Below are 14,942 nucleotides of genomic sequence, written 5' to 3'. Positions count from 1 at the left end.
TGGTTACCATTTGTTCATTTAAATAAGGTTTTAAACTGCACTTTTCTGCCTTCAGAGACATCTGATTTACTACATTTTAAATGGAAACCAGTCCTGCAACAATACCTTTTTCTATCAAGATTTGTCATCAGGTTGTTTCTGTTGAACTGTTGTTATTCAACTTATTAATTTGTCATTTTGTGCAGAGTATGATCACAGAGAGAGATGAGCAAAAGGGTTTATGCACCTGCAGGCAGAGCAGGATGGATTTAATTAGAGCAAAGAAAGCTGCAGGTTTTATTTTGTGTACGTGGTGCTTTGGTTTTGGTTTTTGTTCTGTTTTTTCTTCTCAGCCCAGCATTTTAAAAGCTTACAAAGCAATCTGCATAAATTACTATGCACGTTTTTAAATTCAGATTCTTATACCTAATTTGATTAATGATAATGACCACAACAGGGTCATAGCAAATGTTGTGTAAGTGAACAAGATCTCTCAGTTTTGGTGCTATTCTCTTCAGAAATTAAGCAAACATTGGAAACCGGCCGTTAGCACTGACCTGGAGATACTCTCCTTGCTCCTGGGCTGAGGCAGAGGGCAAATGCCGGTGCTGGCAGGCGGAAGCACCTGCAGCGCCCGCGATGTTCGCTGTCAGAGCGCGGCTCCGCGTGCTGCCCCACCTGGCCCAGCGTGAAAAGCGGGGGCAGTGCCAGTGCGCAAACCAGGAATTCAAGTTTGAACGGCGATTCAGAGCTTCGTGAGGAGCCAGTCGCTCCAAACGCCTTCACTCTACCTGCTGGCCGGGGCAGTCACGTGAAGCGCTTCATCCATCGCTTCTGTGCGCGGCTCCAACCTGCAACCGCGTCCTGAGCAGGCGCGAGCTGGCGTTTGCACCAGGGGCGATTTTAGGAAGAGCAGACATATTTAAGACTATGCTGACATCTTAATCCCCGTTTCTTTCTCGCAGGGAGCAGTGCCAAACTCTACCCGTGTTTCTTCACTGGGAAGATAGCGCAGTGCCGAAACCAACCCCAGACAGACACGGGGTCGGTCTCCTTGGAGGTTTTCAAGACTCAGAGGGTAAGTCGTGGCTGAGCTGGTGCAGCGTTGGCACTGGTCCTGTTCTGAGGGGGACCAGAGGCCTCCAGAGACCCTGCAGCTGCCGTTTCTGTGGGTCCCGTGGTTCTGCACAAAGTCAGCACCAGTTCTGTCTGCCTGCAGAGCCTCTGTAGGAGTCACTTCATTTGGGTGGAAGAAGAGGGAGGTAAGATCGTGATCCCACTCTTTCTACTGAAATTGAACAAAACAAAACCCAAAAAACAAATCTTGCAGTAAGAAAAACCCCATTTTTATTGATGCTGCACAGAAGTAAGTGATTTTGCGTCTTGTTTTAGGAGAGCAATATAACTGGCTTTGACAGCCTGGTCTAATAATAATAAAAAGGCCCAGCTCCTCATAGTGCAACCTGATAGCAAAAGTGGAGTGTGAATTTATCCCATAAAGATTCATCTACCGTGACTAAAGCCCTGTAAATTGAATTGTGTATTTTGGTTGTTAAGTAAAAAAACCCAACAAACCAAACACCACAACACAACAGCATAACGACAGAAGCATTGCTCAGCTCCTGCAATTGTGTCTTGTTAAAACATCACCTAGAGTAATTCATGGGGTTTGATTAAAACATATATTTAAATGAGTTATCATTTCCCATCTCTCCCCTTCTCTTCTTTCCCCTTGCCCCCCCCAAAGATGTAAAACATTACACTGAGGCTAGATTTCTGCAAACAGAAATGATGAGCCTGTTACCCTGCACAATAAACGTGGCCACATAGGCGCTGCCTATGTACTGTGTTGTCACCAGCCACGAGCTTGGGGTGGCACTCGGGGGGCGGAAGGCTGTGCGGGATGCTCTGCTGGTGGCTGGAGATGTGCTCGGGAAGCTGAGAGCAGCAGCGGGGGCGATGCTGCCCCGTGCCCAGGTCCCTGCGCCCCCCACCCCGCCAACCTGCACCACCCGGGCTCGTACCCAAATCCACTGCAGAGAGCACAAGGTGGGCTGCTCGCAAGCATAAAGCCGGAGCAAAAGGAGATCAATTTGTACTAAAGTGCTTTTAGACACCAGAGAGTGTGTTCTTTGACTACACTCAGTTAAGGTCAACAACTGTATCAGACTGGAGCAAAAATCCACCGAGCTCAGCACCTGCCTTTGACAGCAGACGAGAGGGAGCAAATATAATGATAGCTCTTCTGTTCCCTGTCCCAGGAGCCAGGAACACACAGCTCGTGCACTCCCTGAGCCAGAGGCTCGGCTTTCTGTTTAATTTAGGGCCCTTCAATGGATTCTTCTTCTAGGAACTTGCCCAGATGTTTTTTGAACCCACCTAAAATTCCGTATCTGCAGGTTCCTGCAGTGAGAAGTTCCACAGCTGAGCTATGTGATGTGTGAAAAGTGCCTCATTTTGCTTGTTATGAACCTTTCAATTACCGGTTTCACTTAATGATCCCAGATTCTTGCATTAGAATAGACCACAAATAGCAATTTGTCTCCTTTTTGCCACATTCCACCTTCTGTGCCTCTTCTCTTACCTTCTGTTTCCCATCCCAAAAGGTTTAATCTGTTGAGCTGTTTCTCACTGGGTGGCTGTTTCACACCCCCGATGACTCTTCCTGCTTTCCCCTGGACATGTTCCATTTCCACTCTTTTCAGAACTGGAAGAGCAGCCTGTGCCCAGCTTTCAAGATGCAGGCAAGTCATGAATTTATGCAGTGGCGTAAAGCACCAGAATAGACGTTCTCTATTTTGTTTTCTAATAATTCCTACTATTTCATTTGCTTTTTTTTGACCATTTCTGAATTTTCACGGAGCAATTTGTTATAGCCTCGAGACCCCCGCCCTGCAGGCTCAAAGCACAATATCAGAAATACAGAATTGCTTATTAACCCATGGGCATCACTTCACATTTATCCATATTCGACTTAATCCATCATTTGGTTGCCTGCTCACCCAGTCTCTTAGGTCCTTCTGCAATTCTTTGCAGCTGGCTCCTTTCTTTACTACCTTGAGTAACTCAGTAGCAAATGCACTTAAAGCAACAGAAGTACCCAGAGGCATCTCTGCAGCTCTATTTACATGAACATGCAGCTGTAAATCTGTCTGCACACCCAAACCAGCACCACTTTGGAGCACTGTGTGTGATCCTGTCACTGAAGTGCTGATAAGTCTTTATTTCTACATGCAATATTCACCAGATTGGGGATTACAGCAGAATTTCCCCCTGGAGCTTGCTGCAAAAAGTGGAGAATACAGAGGAAGGTTTGGACTGACCCCAGATTGGGGCAGCCCCACCACAGGAAGTGCAGTTCCTAAGTATTTGAATCCAGCTGCACTGAGAGGCTTGGGCAGATCCCAATCCATCTTCCATAACACATGGAGATCATTGTTAGAAGCGTTGGTTATGCCATAACTTTAATTCTGTTTGTATGTTGCCACTGCTTTCCTGGGACGTGCATTCCCAGGAGACACGCATTTCATAATAGCACACACCCATTTCCAACACAGGTCTCCAGAAGTACTGTTCCGAGTTTTGTGTTGGCTGCCAGCAGCCTGCAGCAGCAGTGAATGAACGGCCCTTCTCACAGCTGCACTGCGCTGGAACCAAGCAGCCATTCCCGGAGCAGCCACAAACAAGACTGAGCTCTTCGAAGAGCTGAGATTTACCCAAGGCGGGATTCTTTTCCTGTTCCTTTTGACAGCAGCAGCAAGGACCTTTGGGCGCTTCAAGACTGATTTTAATAACTTCGCTGATTGAAGCGATTGCCTCCTTTAACTTTGGTATTTCTTGTCATTAGCCTACCGACCTCTGGGATTAAGGTATTCATCTTCAAAGCTGAACCGGCTTTGTTTATGCTGGGGCTGTGGCTGCTCCTGCTCTTCCCAGCATGGGATTCATTTCTCAGTGCTGGTCAACAGGGGTCACGCTCTACCCTGGAAACCAGGAGGGGCTGCAAGAGGCTGCATCTCCCCCAGCCTCATTGTCCCTCACTTTATTTGCTGTGGAGATACTAATTCCACTGGTTTTAACGTGGGATTAAAGAGAAGGATGTGTCCCCTTCTCTTGCCAGCTTTAGAGGTGACTTTTTTTTCACATATTTGCTGGTTTGTATTTCAGAAGAGTGTGGTTTTGCACTGGAGTTGTGCTTTCTATAATCCAGGGCTTGCTTTGCTCATTGCTCTAACACCTGGAAATCCAGAGGAGTTAGAGCAGCCTGCACCCACCTTATGCTGGGCGCTCTGCAGATGGCAAGTTGGACCCAAATAGCTTAAGGGTCTGAGACAAACACAAGCAGATGGATAGATCAGATGGCCCCCAAAGTGAACCAGCTGGTGGGATGGTTACTAGAAAGTACAGGCTTGCACCACTGCAAACCAGTCCTGCCGTGGGCAGTTACTGCGGGAGCTGAGCACGAACGAGAGATTCTGCTCCTTGCCAATGTGGTGGTGGGTCCTGCCCTTGTCCCCACCAGCCGCTTGTTCTGGCCCCCAAGTGCCTCCCTTCCCTTCTGTGACTCCTGGAGGTGGCCATGGCACAGACATCATTTCTGCTTTCCCTCTTTGGGGGGAAAACCATCTGATCTACTGTTTGGCCTTTTGTGTTTCAGAAGATGTTGGGCAAGCGGACAACAGCCTTGGTTAGGCACCAGTCTGGACCAGAACACCTCCATCTTCATTGCATTTGAGAACTGGGGGTGGAACCTCTACCTGCATCTGTATCTAAAAGGAAACAGCTCTGGGCTCCTTTGAGAGGAAGCTATTGCTGCAGGGCCTCAAGCCACAGGGATCTACAGGCAACACCGTGTCTTTTCTGTGTCTAAGTCCCATTTTCTCTGATAATTTCCCATCTATGCCAAGAGCTTAACTAACATGTGTAACGGGATCACCCCCTCGCTGCCCTCCCCAAGGGACTCTTCCCTCTTTGAGCTGGCGGAGCAGCCGAGCTGGTCTCTGCCCCCTCTGCTCCCAGACCCTGATACCAGGGGATGGAGGGAGGGCAACGAGTGACTCTGAAACAGAGACGGCAGTCTGGCCTGGTTTTCCCAGTCCTGAGATCCTCCAAAGCGTGTATTTTCTGAACATTTGTTTCTCACAGCAGGAGCTATTGTCTCTGACATATTTATCCAGCTCAATGCTACCTTGAGATATCACTTCTGACAGATAACCTTCTTAAATTAAAGATACAAATGTGCTGTACTGAGAGGGAAGAAGGGAGCAGTAATGGTTCTGAGGATGATGGAAGAACCCGTCCATTAGCTCCTCCAGAGCTGCTAAATTTGCTCCTTTATTAGGAAGAGAAACAAGAGACCAACCTGATCAAAGGGGTAATGGGAAGAGGGAATCACAGATCTGAGATCTAAGATGAAGTTCTCTTCAAACAGAGAAGTGGGAGAGGCCAGGGGAAGGAGGCCAAGTCTCTGCTGTACGAACCGGTGCCAAATTACAGAGGCGGAGGCTGGAGTCCTGCAGATGAATCCCCAGCAGGAGGCTCATCTGCTCCAGGACCCAGATCATCTGCCCGCTTGTAAGGGTTTCTCAGCAAACCCCTTTCCTTGCGCTTTCCCAGCCCCTGCCCACGGCAGCTCCAGCTCCTACAGACGCTCTGGTGGCACCAGCTGCTCCACCTGGGCACAGGGCTGGGCCCCAACATGCGAAAAATGAAGTCCCTGGGCCATCTCCAAGTCGACTGGCCTCAATTCATGTTACTTGCTTGAATTTCTTCCCTGGAACCAAACCCAGCAGCCTGAGCTGAGGACCCTTTCACTGGGACTGCAAGGCGGGGGCCAGCAGGATGGACAAGTGATGCGAGCGTGTGCCTGGTTTTTATCTTTTAGCGCCTCCACCAGTCCTCAGCACAGCCACGACACAAGTGTGCTGGGATCTCACGCTGTGCTATTAAACATGCTGCCCTACAGAGACATCACTGCACTGATGTGAGTCCCTTGGCGTGTCCCTCCTTGGGTTGTGTCTAACCCGTCCTACGAATATAAATGCTTTGGAGCAGGGATGGTCTTCACTGTTTTTCTGCCTGGTACCTGGTTAAGCTTTCAATCTGATCAAGAGCTGTGCTTTTTGCATCAGTTATATAACTAAGCAAAAAAAAAGCGCACTGCAATGTAACAGCTTCACACTAGATGTTGGAGAGGTCTGTGGGAAGAACTACACTGCTCTTCAGCGTGTAAAAACAGGGTGAAGGAGGTAAAACACGCTGTGTTTAACTCGTGATAGGAAATGCACAGCCTTGGCGTGGGAAGTGGGCTGGTACCTGTTTGTCAGCACGGTTTTATGTCACACGGCCCCCTGGGCGTTGAGATGGCTCAGAGGAAAGCGAAGGACTCGGGGATGTCCTGGCTGTGCAGCCTGTCCCCCGCTCCTGCTGGCCGACCCATCCCGGGGGTCCCCGTCCCTCACGTGTCTGGCCCCCCGCCTCCCTTATAACAGCTATTTTAGAATGTATTTACCAGAAGGGAGTCAGTTCACGTAATTTCCGCCCCGCTGCTGCCATCCGCTGCCCCCATCTCCGCACCGCCCCTCTCACAGGACGGAAGATTTCACTGCCATCATTCTCTCCCGGCTTCCCTCCACGTTGCTCCTGTTTTTCTTCTCTTCACCCCATCTTTCTTCCCCCACTGATGAAAACTCTTTGACCGACTCCCCACCTCCCTCCCCCAAGTGAAATGCCCAGTTCCTTGACACTCTGAAATTGCTAATAGTTCTCACCGCTTCTCTTCCTACATGGAGTATTTTTGAAGGATTACTTAGCTCGGTGCTCCATCAGCTCCTTGCCTGTGCGGGGCATGAACAGCTGTGCACACCAGCACCAGCGCTGTGGTACCATGCTGCTCCGTGTCTATAATTAAGCTGGAGGTTTATGATTCACTGTCTAGGCTTTGTTTTTCCTTAGTGAACTGTGAGGAACCCTCTGGAGGAAGCGTTTTTGCTGTTTGCTCGATCGCAGCTATATATATTCCTCCTGAATTCTTTCCCCACATAATGTCAAGAGCACTCTTTTGAAAAATGGATAATCTATATGGTGAATTTTACAGCCAGGTCCCATTTTTAAAAGTCAAAGATAAAACCCAAGCAGCAGGAAGATAATGAAAAGAGAAAGGAGAAAAAAAATAATGGAAGAAGGAAAGGAGGGAGGGGAGCAGCGGCAGCAAGTGGGGGAAAGGAGCAGGAGCTGGAGCCGCGGTGCTGGAGCGTTATAAGCTGCAGAAATGAGCGGCAGCGAGAGGGTTATTTTGGGAGTCTGGAGAACACTGGTGATGTCCAAACCCGAGCCTGCCCCAGAACGGCATTTCTGCAGGACTCACCCTGGCTCCACCAGCTGCACTCGGTCCCTTCTGTAGGATGAAACCTCCCAAGCAGGACAGTCTCGCCCTCCACAGGGATGCTCAGCCACTGGGTTTCCACCTTTTCCCATTTCTAGATCTGTAACAATGCCCAGATGAGACCTGGATCTTGTAGGTGCTTTCTTATTCACAGAATGATAGAATCACCTTGGTTGGAAGAGACCCTCAGGATCACCAAGTCCAGCCATATCCTGACCTGAGCCTAGTACTAACCCATGTCCCTAAGAACCTCATCTGAACACCTTTCAAACCCCTCCAGGGATGGTGACTCCAGCACTGCCCTGGGCAGCCTGTTCAACTGCTTTATGACCCTGTCCATGAAGAATTTTTTCCTAATATCCAATCTAAACCTCTCCTGGTGCAACTTGAGGCCGTTTCCTCTTGTCCTCTCACTTGTTACCTGGGAGAAGACACCAACACCCTCGATGCTCCAAGCTCCTTTCAGGCAGTTGTAGACAGTGATAAGGTCTCCCCTCAACCTTTTCTCCAGGTTAAACAGCCCAGCTCCCTCAACCATTCCTCATCAGACTTGTGCCCCAGGCCCCTCACCAGCTGCGTTGCCCTTCTATGATTCTATTCTATGATTCATAACATTGTTGGAGCGCTGAATGATTTTGGTTAAACCCCATTTCTAGATGTTTTCCACTAAATAATTCAGCTCCCTCAGGTGAGGGTGCCAACGTCCTACAACACCTGGGCTGTGCACTTGCTGCTTCCCATGAGACCCACGGTCACCGTCTGCATGCACAATGATCACCCTGTGTAACGAACCAGCCTGGCAGGAGCTCTTCAGCTCAAAAGCTGCCAGGATGACTGGAGGAGGACAGGGAATGCCCCGCAGACCCCAAACACGGCCGTGCACTTGTTATGCTCCATGGTCGGGCTGCCATTCGGCAGGACCGACACCAGCTGGGGAACGGGCTGTCGGAGACCTCACCAAATCCAGCCAAAAAGCACTGGGAAGTGAGAGCAGAAGTGAGGGCAGGGAGGCCGGGAATGGGCAGAGAGGTGTCTGGGCTGAAGGGGACACTGAGGAAAGGGGAGGAGAGGGGTGTCCCGCAGCCCTGGTTTGTCCTCTGCAATTCATGAGATGTGAATCCAGAATTAGATGTCGAGAGTGATGGGACAAAAATCCAATTCAGTGCTATTCCCCAAGCTGAGGCTGCTTGGCCCATGGCAGGGAAGAGCTCTGAAAGAGAAAAGGGGGTAAACCCGAGCCAAGACCCAGTGTCTTTGGTGTGGCGGTTCCTTGTCTTTCTTCCCGGTTGCTGAGGATGCTGCTTTGCTTCACAGCATCACAGGAGAGTTGAGGTGAGAAGGGGCCTGTGGAGATGACCCCTCCAATCTGGGCCAGGAAAATACTGGTGTGGGAAACTACGGCGGGTCCATGGATTCCAGGACAGAGGGTATGGGAACAGAAATTAGCCTTGAAGATATTAAGGCCTACCCATGAGAAAGATGGGAGTAAAGGAGTATATGGATATATTAAGGTGTACTCATGAGAAAGAAGGGAGTAAAAGAGTAACATCGACATTAGCAAAATTAGCCAATGATATGTTACTATTGCAGCCTGTTACCAATAGCAAAAAGACACACGAACTGGTAAACGCTACATAAAAAGGCGTTTGTGGCAATAAATGGAGACTGCTGTTTGTACTTGAGAGCTTGGGCCATGTCGTTTGTCCATCTCAACCGCAACAGGCCAGTGGGCAGCAGCAGGGCAGCGTCACGGCAACAAGGTGATGCGACAATGCAGCAGCACTGTGACGCCACAATGGCAAGTGCTCTATAAAGCCGCTCGCCAGGAGAGCGGCCGTGGCATCTGCTGCCGGGTGCCTCTGGAGCGACAGGAGCCAGCGCAGGACACAGCTCTAGGAGAGCTCTTGGAAGGAGCCGTGGAGCACAGTCTGACTGCTGGAGTCCTAAAGGCAGACACAGTTCTGAGTGCAGGAGCTGTGCAGCGCAGTCTCACCGCTGCTGCCCAAAGGCAGACGCGGTGCTGAGTGCACGAGCTGTGCAGCACAGTCTCACCGCTGCTGTCCCAAAGGCAGACGCGGTGCTCAGGGCACTGTCAAACAGGCAGAGGTGAGCAGCGGGGCGATGGAGAGGGCTCAGCCGGGGAGCCTGGGACATGGCGGGGCTGCTCGGGGGCATTGGGACGGGCCCTTTCTTGCAGCCGCTGGGCAGGAGGCTCATTGAGCTGTGCCTGAGGGTCTCTGTCTTCCTAGCTCGGACACAGAAGACAACACCTGGGAGAAGCAGCTACCGGCCCAATGGACCCTAAGCTGCTGGACCTCACCCTCGGTGTCAAGATCCCCGTGACACCCGGCTCCAAGCCTGTGTTCAGCAGGGGAAAGCTGGGAGAAAAGGTAAAGGCAGAAGAAAGGGGTAGGAGGGCTCTCCTCTTTTATGGGGTCCCTGTCATCCCGAGAAGTCCTCGTGGCCACCTGCTCTACAGCGGGAGCTGCAGCCCTTCAGTCGGCCGGGGCTGGGGACTCGAGGGAAGCTCCTGGCTCCCCGGTGCCCAGAGAAAGGAGAACGTGCCCAGAGCAGCGGCATTCCGTAGCATTTTGGCTCAGCTCCTTGCAGGTGCAGCACTGGGTGCAGCCCTCTGGCCCCGCAGTAAACAGCCCCCTGTGCTCCTCCAGCACCAGCAGATCGGCACCAGGCAGAGCGCCTGGGCTCAGGCTTTCTTCTCCGCTGGAGAGTCTCTCAAGTAGAGAGATCTTTCCTGTGGTGGGAAGTAAGCCAGGAATTAGTCTGGGCCTCGCAGGTTTGGAAATGCCGGCCTGTGTGCGTGAGGAGCTGGGAGGTGCGTTCGTCCCTGCGGCTCCTTCCTGCCCCGCTCACACTCTGGAACGTCTCTCACAGCTTCACCGGCCCTCCTGCTCGTTTGACCTTGGGGATCCCTATGGCCGTCGGATGAGCAACGAGTACAACAGCCTGCATGACCCACATCTGCAGGCCTACCACCAACGCAAGGACAACCTGGAGAGGCTGAAGAGACAGGGTTTAGTCACCAGCGATGGCAACGTAGGTTTGGATGCGATGGGGCTGATCAAAACGGTTCCCTCAGCGGGGTTCCCGAGCGCAGAGGAGGGTGTGCAGAGGAGCAGCTCCCCTCCCGCCGGGCCCGGCTGTTTCGGGAAGGCGGTCTGCGCAGCCGGCTTCACAGCGCTTGGGGGATTTCTGCCCCCGGCTCCCCACAGGTGGTTTGCTCGCTGAAGGAGTTCAACCAGTACAGGCAGTACCGGACCATGCTCAAGCTGGAGGCCAAGCAGGCGTCCATCCGAGAGCAGGTCAGCAAAGCGGGGTGTCCCCAGACACGCAGAGTCCCGGGGGAAGCCCTTCCCTTCTGCCCTCATCGCGGGGCTGGAGCAGAGCCCTGTCCTGGGCCCGCGGGACGCCTCAGCACGCAGGGCCGGGAGCGCTTGTCCAGCCCACAGCCAGACACAACACAACCTGCTGTCACCTTGCAGGAGAAGCTTCAGGAACGCCTGCCCAAATTAGAGCATGCTCCCAAACTGCCAGGAGCCATCAACACTTCTCGCCCGGGACCACGGGTGCTGCAGCCTCAGAAACCATCTGGCCCAGGACTGCGGGTGCTGCAGCCCCAGACACCATCTGGCTCAGGACCGCGGGTGCTGCAGCCCCAGACACCATCTGGCCCAGGACCGCGGGTGCTGCAGCCCCAGACACCATCTGGCTCAGGACCACGGGTGCTGCAGCCCCAGACACCATCTGGCCCAGGACCACGGGTGCTGCAGCCTCAGACACCATCTGGCCCAGGACCGCGGGTGCTGCAGCCCCAGACACCATCTGGCCCAGGACCACGGGTGCTGCAGCCCCAGACACCATCTGGCCCAGGACCACGGGTGCTGCAGCCCCAGACACCATCTGGCCCAGGACCACGGGTGCTGCAGCCTCAGACACCATCTGGCCCAGGACCGCGGGTGCTGCAGCCCCAGACACCATCTGGCCCAGGACCGCGGGTGCTGCAGCCCCAGACACCATCTGGCCCAGGACTGGGGGTGCTGCAGCCCCAGACACCATCTGGCCCAGGACCACGGGTGCTGCAGCCTCAGACACCATCTGGCCCAGGACTGGGGGTGCTGCAGCCTCAGAAACCATCTGGCCCAGGACCGCAGGTGCTGCAGCCCCAGACACCATCTGGCCCAGGACTGCGGGTGCTGCAGCCTCAGAAACCATCTGGCCCACCTCCACCCAAAGGAGGAAACAACGCCATGAAATGGGGACGACGCTTAAGAGTCAATGATGCTCTGGGCAAGGGCCAAACCCATGCCCAGTCTGAGCCGGAACACGAAGGTGCAGCCGGTGCGCTCACCGCTGCAGAGCCTCCGGAGATCTCACTTCTACGTTGTCGGCAGCAAATTGAACAAGTGGCCAAAGGGCTCATGGCGACCGTGCTGGAGAACTGGGAGAAGCACACAGCTTCCGGCAGCTCTGAAGCATCTGAGCCAGGGCCTGCTGCCGAAGAAACCACCCAAGCGGACAAATCTGAAGAAGAAAAATCAGGGCAAGCTGAACCAGCAGCTTGCGACAGAGCACCTTCAGGAGCTTCGCTTGAGCATCTGGCCAGAATAGTCATTGACTGTGTCTGCTGCACTTTGGAAGCCTTTGTGACCTGTCAGTGTGAACGAGGCGACCTCTGCAAATACTCTGGAATCCTGGAGCTTCTCAGGGAAGAGCTCTCCAAGAACAGCGGCAGCCGCCCCAGGCGTCCTGCTGAAGGACAGCCATGGATGAAGGCCAAGGATTCCCAAGGGCACCTGAAGAGCAGAGCCTGGAGACCGGGAAAGGAGCGAGGCCGCCCACGCAACGAGATGGAAGGGCGAGCTGTCCCGCCGAGGATGCCGTCCCCTGCTCCGGCCCACGGTTTTGCAGGCGGCGGGAAGCCTGTGGGAGGCGAGCCCCAGCAGCCGCGCCAGCAGCGGGGCCGTTAGCTGGGAGGCTGGCGGGCCGTGTCCTGGGCGGGCGTGCGGCAGGAGCCCCGCGCAGCTCCGCCAAGTACTGCCTCATTTTTCCAATAAAGAGTTTGTTGCCAAGCACTCGCTTGTGGCTGCCTTCCTGCAAGCCAGGCCAGACTGCGCCTGGGCATTTTCCTTGCAGTCATCCGTTTCCTTCCCTCCCACAGTCTCTGTCAGGCTAAGACCCTATTTTACAGGGAATCCCATGCAGGGAGGCAAGAAGCGATCAGCATTTTCACCTTGTTTCACAAGTTTTACTACCGGGCTAGTGGGGGGACAGTTCCAGTTCCAGTGTTCTTGGGTCACTGTACAGAACACAGGCACTTCTCATTTTTCAGAGGGATGAAGGCAGCTTCTGCACAGACACCCCTACGGTGCCAAGACAGCCCTCAGGTCTCTCTCTGCCCCTTCCAGCTCCTTATCTCCATCCAAATCCCTGATGATGAGGGACTGCTGCCACATGGGTTTATTACACCATTCCATACCACACACAGGCTTAAAATTCCCTTCAGAGGAAAAGGAGTAAATAACAGCAAATATTCAAGAATGCTTTGAACCAGCAATGGCCATGAGGGAATGAGAGAATTTCCCAGATGAAACCACGGAACCGGCACCTGGGAACCTTCTGGGAGGGACGTAAATGCACCTTGTACACAACAGTCCCATGTTTAGAGTTCCTACCTGGGATGGGGAAATTGAGCCTGTCCGCCTTTGGTGTTAGATATAGGTCTCTACCTAAACCATGAGCAGTGGGGAAGCGTGCTTTGTAGTTATGCCTACACACACAGACTTTTTTACATGCCTTGAATATCTTGGTTCCAGGTTCTTAGTAAAACATTACAAGCCAAATTCCAAGTGCTTCTAATTTTCTGTGCCCATTTCTCTGCTCGTTAACAATGGTTCCCATAATTGCAGAGGTTGGGGATATGAGCTGGTCGTGATTCTGCCGGAATCCGCAGGCGGTTCTTTAGAAAAGCCAAACAAAAGAGTGGGAGGAAAACAGCGTTTGCAATTCATCCCCCACAACTGGCTCCAAGAGTTAACTGTGGATGAGCAACGCCGGCGGTACGTTCACACCATGGAGAAGAACACGTGTGAGAGATTCGGGGAGGGGAAGGGGAATGAGTACCAGTACCACACCAGCAATAATTAAAAATCCTCTCGGGAAATCTAGGGCAGTCCCCAGCCGCCTCCGTGCAACATGAAACAATTAACTCTCCTAAAGCCAAGAGCTGTTCAGACTAATTGGACACCTTGCCAGTGAGCTGGAAAGACTAGCAAATGAGGCTAAGCGAGCCCCTGGTGTGGCTGATGAATTGTAAAAATGTTGTAGCTAATAGCATTCTGGCTGGATTGAAAGGGAAGAGACTCGTACGTTCAATACCTGAACTCAGCAAAGGGCTCTGAGGAGAAGCAACAATTGTGTCGGGCATCCTTCAAACAAGCACGAGTGACCCTGTGGCTGGGCTAAGTAAGAGCATCATGTTCTGAAGGGGAGAAAGTGCTTGGATATTGATGTTTTCTCTAGGCAATTTCTATTTAGGAAGACTTGGCAGTTAAAGTTTGGGCAAGAAGTAAACACACGTGGCGCTAAAGCTTGCTTGGAAACTTGAGAGCAGCTGGGTGATGGGGAAGAGCGATGCAGAGCCCCTGAAATCACACAACACCCAAAAGCGTGGAGAGAGGGAGCAGCGGGACTGAGTTCACGCATCTCCAGCCGCAGAAGAGCTGCCCTCGGCCTCCCTGTGCCACGCTGGCAGTGCTGGTCCCCACGAACCCGCCCTTGTCCCCAGCACGGGGATCCTGCTCTCTGGCCACACGCTTGTGTCTGACAAAGGCAGGTAACACCTGGAAAACAGTTGTTCATTTTGTTTCTTTGTATTTCAAACTGAAAACATTGTAGAAGACAATTGATACACATAGTGTGGCAACAGGCTCTTGCTGGGGAGCCTCACTTTGCTTTGCTGTTGGTTGGTTGTTGCTTTTCTCACTCTCGCAGGAAAGACAGAATAGAAATTTGTTGGGAGCCAAAATGAAACATTTTGCCTTTCCAGGCCACTGTTGAAAAAAATGGAAGCGTGTGTTTGCTTGGGCTTTTCTTCCTGTTTGCTTTTGGTCTTAATGGCTATTTCCAAAGCAAGCACGATTTCATTAGAAATACACAGAAAAAGCTGGAAAGACATCAGCAGAGGATCTCAGGACACCCCATGAAATGGGAGTTACTGGGTGGGCAAAAAGGACTTGGGGTTGAGCTTCTGACACTGGAAGTGCCACGTTCATTATGCAAAGCAACCGAGAGCCTGAAACGGTCCTAAATCTCAGTAAGTTGCCTACAGCGGTGCAGCAATTTTCTACACGCCCTTTGAATAAACAGAAGTTTCCACGGCAGCCTCCAGTAATCTTAATTTTTCACCCACCCTAATAACCGTAAAACAGAGACAGGCAAGTAATAAAACATCAAAATCGATACATTTTAAAATCTGAGAGGACTCTCAAATGTCACCAAAATGTGCAATGAAAAAGGAGATGGGGGAACCTGAAGCTGAGCTGCTGCTTTCCAGGCTCACGGC

Source organism: Columba livia, chromosome 16 (assembly GCF_036013475.1).
Source record: "Columba livia isolate bColLiv1 breed racing homer chromosome 16, bColLiv1.pat.W.v2, whole genome shotgun sequence".
In the NCBI taxonomy this organism is placed as follows: domain Eukaryota; kingdom Metazoa; phylum Chordata; class Aves; order Columbiformes; family Columbidae; genus Columba; species Columba livia.
This window is presented reverse-complemented; position numbering follows the sequence as displayed.